The sequence below is a fragment of the Embiotoca jacksoni genome, unplaced genomic scaffold (assembly GCF_022577435.1).
Source record: "Embiotoca jacksoni isolate LCO1_2020_lvr unplaced genomic scaffold, fEmbJac1.0.p SCAF_2, whole genome shotgun sequence".
Lineage (NCBI taxonomy): Eukaryota > Metazoa > Chordata > Actinopteri > Embiotocidae > Embiotoca > Embiotoca jacksoni.
This window is the reverse complement of record NW_027185340.1, coordinates 155,001-160,000: the sequence shown is the minus strand read 5'-3', so window position 1 is coordinate 160,000 and position 5,000 is coordinate 155,001. Positions and strand designations below refer to the sequence as shown.

The window sequence follows — 5,000 nt, the reverse complement described above, 5'->3', positions numbered from 1 at the left end:
CTGTCTGTCAGGGAGTCGGCCAGTCAGTCTGTCACTTTGTCAGTCAGTCTGTCAGTCAGTCTGTCAGTCTGTCTGTCAGTCAGTTAGTCTGTCAGTCAGTCTGTTCGTCTGTCAGTCAGGGAGTCAGGCAGTCAGGCAGTCAGTTAGTCTGTCAGTTAGTCTGTTAGTCTGTCTGTCTGTCAGTCAGTCAGTTAGTTAGTTAGTCAGTCTGTCAGTCAGTCAGTTAGTCAGTCTGTCTAACTAACAGTCAGTCAGTTAGTTAGTTAGTTAGTTTGTCAGTCAGTCAGTCAGTCAGTAACTCAGTTAGTCAGTTAGTCAGTCAGTTAGTCAGTTAGTCTGTCAGTTAGTTAGTGTAACACAAAAAAATAACAACTGCCAACAAACTCCACTCATTAAAAAAAAATGTTTGCTTCAGTAGAACTAGAATATAAATACCAACAGTTAAAGTGCTCATTATGCAGAATGTCCTATTTTAGAATCGGCCTAATTTATTGACACATTAATGTGTGATCATTAGGCTACTTTTAGTGAAAGTGGGGCTTGTAAAGGTGGGGCTAATTAATTATCTTTGATTATGTTGTCATTATTAATAACCTAAATCTGCAGATAACTAATGAATGTCATGAAAGTGTAGTAAAAACTACCATATTTACTCATAAAATGTAGTGAGAAGAGTTATAAAGCAGCATAAAACAGAAGTAAAGTACAAATATCTCAACATTTTACTCAAGTGCAGTAATACTTTCCAGCACCAGTTTCTTTCTGTTCGTCATGTGCATGTGTTGCACTGCATTTACAGAGATACTTGAACAGTTGGTATGCTGACACCTTTCTGTAAGGTGTAGATGAGTGACTAAAAAAATATGCATTGCACACTTTAAAAAAAAAAATTATATGAGCGATTACTATATATCCTATATAGTCTATGTGCTACATGCAGCTCCAAACTTTTAACAGAAAATAGATCATATAAAAGTAATTATTTGGACAGTTAACTGCAAAATTATTTGGCACTGTCATGATTTAAACTATCGGACTATATTATTTTGAATCCTAAATTTTTGTTGTGATTTGAAAATGATTTCATTTTTTTTTCTCATATGTTTCCGATTATGCAAAACATACCTACATGTCTGTGGCCTCAGGTATGTCCAGAACCCTGCTCCCCTGAATGAAGAGAGCATGCTCAGTGCAAACAAAATATTAAAGTCAAGCTGACCAGAAAGAATATGTCCTTGACAGGAAGTGGAGGCATTCTCTTCAGCATAAAAGTACAGTATTGCTGCAGAGTTTTTGGGAAAGAAGGAATCTTATGAAACTAAACAACAGTAAAAAAAAAAAAAAAAAAAAAGGTTTTCAGAACCTTTGCTTTACTTAGAATGGGGAAAAACTCCATTCAAATTCTATTAAAAGTCCAGCACTGAATATCAATTACCTTAAAGCAAGTAAGGATAATTACCCAAATGTACCTAAAAGCCCTTGTGATATTAATGCTATCATTAATTTAATTTAATGCTGAAGAAATTATTATCCATATTGGACAATCCTGACCACCCTCTCCACCACCTACTGCAGGGACAGAGGAGCACTTTCTCTAATAGACTCCTTCAGCTCTGCTGCCACAAGGACAGATACAGGAGATCGTTCCTGATACAGGAGATCGTTCCTGATACAGGAGATCGTTCCTGATACAGGAGATCATTCCAGATACAGGAGATTGTTCCAGATACAGGAGATCGTTCCTGATACAGGAGATCGTTCCAGATACAGGAGATCGTTCCTGATACAGGAGATCGTTCCTGATACAGGAGGTCGTTCCTGATACAGGAGATCGTTCCAGATACAGGAGATCGTTCCAGATACAGGAGATCGTTCCAGATACAGGAGATCGTTCCTGATACAGGAGGTCGTTCCTGATACAGGAGATCGTTCCAGATACAGGAGATCGTTCCTGATACAGGAGATCGTTCCTGATACAGGAGATCGTTCCAGATACAGGAGATCGTTCCAGATACAGGAGATCGTTCCAGATACAGGAGATCGTTCCTGATACAGGAGGTCGTTCCTGATACAGGAGATCGTTCCAGATACAGGAGATCGTTCCTGATACAGGAGGTCGTTCCTGATACAGGAGATCGTTCCAGATACAGGAGATCGTTCCAGATACAGGAGATCGTTCCAGATACAGGAGATCGTTCCAGATACAGGAGATCGTTCCAGATACAGGAGATCATTCCTGATACAGGAGATCGTTCCTGATACAGGAGATCATTCCTGCCCACTGCAATAAAACTCACCTCTGGCCAAATCAATCAACCAACAATAACACCGTTGTTTGTTTGTTTTCTTGTTTGTTTAAATCCTTGCACTATTGTTTAGTTAGTTTAATTGAATTTAGTATTATTGTATTTTATTGTATATATTATGCATTTTTATATTTAATATTTTTTACTCTGTTGTTTTGTTGCTTTTCCTGTATCTATAATGCTGCTGTAGTGAAAAAATGTCCCCTAATAATCTATCTATCTATCTATCTATCTATCTATCTATCTATCTATCTATCTATCTATCTATCTAAACGCATATTCGTATTGATGCATTTGTGTATAAGTATGACAGTTTGTTGTTACATTGTTATTTGTAATCTAAAACTATTTTATAAAATCCTGATGTGTTTTGTATGAAAAACCTGACATTGACAAGTAAGTACAGAAAAAAAAAATGGGGGACGAAATAATATTTTCCCAAATATAAAAAAGTACAATGGTGGAAAGAATATTCATACCCTTAACTTAAGTAAAACCTCCAAACAGCAATGTAAAAATATACCATTACATGAAAAAATTATTTTTATGATGATGCCGGATCATTTAAACATTTCTTGAAATGAAACCCTGGAAAAAGATAAGAGGGAAAAAGTCACTTGAGGATGCAGAAGCAAAAAATGGTGGTAACCACTGGCTTAATCTTTAACAATGTAATGTATTTTAAAAGCTTGTTATATTATCCATTGTGTGAAATCTTTATCTTAATTGTAACTAAAGTGGCTGTATGAAGTAGCATTAGATGGAAGTACTGAAGTACTTCAAAACTGTTAATTGTAAGTGTTTGAGTGAATATACTTAATTACTTTCCACCACTGATGGAGTTAAATTATTATGATGAGAGTAAAAATGAGTTTAAATAGCCTACATCAATTGCAGGTCTTCCCAACCATTATAACACTTGAGTGCAGCACCCAAGTTTTTTTTTTACACTACTTAAGCCACAATAGCTTCACCATAAGCTTTGTTTTGCCAGTGTTTGGTGATCATAATTTTCATGCAGTGAAGCTCTACATATTGTCAAGATAATAATCCACAATTATGTGAAAATAGATAGCTTTTAGTCAATTAACTGCCCACCACCCTTACTTTGACCACAGCAACTATAAGCACTCCAGAAACCTGAGGAAATGTAAGTACATTTTGCCAGTGTTTTAGTTGATAATACATTTTTGCCAGTAAAATGTAAATGCAGAACTTGAATGTCTTTTGAAATTTTTATTTTTATTTAAAAAAAAATCTGGATTCCTTTTTGGCCTTTGAACACAACACAAAATAAAATTAAAACTGCTATCAGTGATATGCGGGCTCTGCCGGCTCCCCGACGTGCAGCATGCAAGGGCCCGCATATTCCAGTTTTGATTTTTTTTTCTCGATCTCATTCCTTATTCTTCTTTAAAAAAAATGGCCTTTTTTTTTTCAAAAACTCATGAAAGTTGGTACCTGACGCATGTTTCGTGAGGTTTGGAGCATCGTTTGACCTTAAACTTCCTGTGTCACAGCGAAACATCAAACTTAGCCGCATCGCCCTGTATAGTATACATTCAAAAATGATCGCATCGATTGAGTTACTTCTCACTGAAGAAGCTCTAACCACTGCACTGTGTCATAGGACTTCTGAAATATGAAGAGAAAAAAAAGCTTTGTATTAGTTTGGTTTGGACATGTACAACATGAACCCATGTGGCTTACCCTTAGAGGTATTCACCTTAGGAGGTCTCACCCTCCGTGAACCATGTGTGATACCTGAGCGGGGCTCGAACCCATGTCTTCATGAGGTCGTCTCCAGCTCAGCGTCATAGACCGCTGGAGAAAGAGAAGAAAGTGTTTCACGGAGTTCACTCAGAGCTTCCAGAGACTCAGTCAACAGTCTGGTTAACTCAACAGGTAAAAGATTCTCCTTCACCAAGGTTGATATTCATGGTTCAGATTCCAGCTGTTGATGGTGATTCAACTTTTAGTGAAGTTGAAACGTTTGGAGGAATTGAAAAAGTTTTGCATCCACTACACATTACAGGAAGATATTTAATATCACTGCAGACCTCCTTGAAAACACGTATATCTACTATCCAAAGAATGTCTGCAGCAATGTTGGTCACATTTGAATGAATATTTATGGACGTGGAGTTATAGGTTGCAGTGAGTGATTTATCACTATCCTGTCTAGCTCCTGGGGAGATGGATGGTGCAGTGGTTAGCACTGCTGCCTCGCAACTATGTCAATTTGTTTTTATTATTTTGATCATTTATAATCCCAAACATGTTAAGAGTGCACAGAAAAAAATCCCCAGGAGGAGTTCGTTAAAGTACAACATGTGCAAATCGACAAAAATGGCGACTCAATTCAAAATGGCGGATTTCCTGTTGAGTTGAGGTAATGGTGCAACGTGACTCTGTTGTACTTCCAGGTGTGATCACGTGATGCCGGGGCGTCATGTATGCCGGCGAGCCATTTGGCCACGCCCACTCGCAACTCCACTAAAATACTAAATCTTTTGCCGGGAGAGATTTTTGTATCAACTTTCATGAATTTTTTTAATATGATAAAGCCTCCAAAATGCATTTAAACTTTCAGGATAAAAAGAATAATACTTTTACAAATAACAATATTCGGTACTCGGGCACTAACAAAAAAAAGGAAACGTGTTTTATTTTGAAATGCTTTATCGGAAGTGG

The 5,000-nt window shown here is 37.2% G+C and overlaps 2 long non-coding RNA genes across 6 annotated transcripts in view; one reads left to right on the top strand and one right to left on the bottom strand.

Moving 5' to 3' along the window:
• The window catches only part of LOC138200810 (uncharacterized), a 6,857-nt gene extending 4,966 nt beyond the window's left edge, over window positions 1-1,891 (top strand). For all 5 annotated transcript variants that reach the window (XR_011178434.1, XR_011178433.1, XR_011178431.1 and 2 more), the window contains exon 3: window positions 1,576-1,891. This is a non-coding gene — a long non-coding RNA (uncharacterized lncRNA). The remainder of the gene's footprint in view (window positions 1-1,575) is intronic.
• Window positions 1,892-3,527: 1,636 nt separating this feature from the next.
• Window positions 3,528-5,000, bottom strand: part of LOC138200803 (uncharacterized) — a 1,860-nt gene continuing 387 nt past the window's right edge. Inside the window, exons 2-3 of the long non-coding RNA XR_011178429.1 lie at window positions 4,033-4,130; window positions 3,528-3,941 (exon numbers count right to left, since the gene is read on the bottom strand). This is a non-coding gene — a long non-coding RNA (uncharacterized lncRNA). The remainder of the gene's footprint in view (window positions 3,942-4,032; window positions 4,131-5,000) is intronic.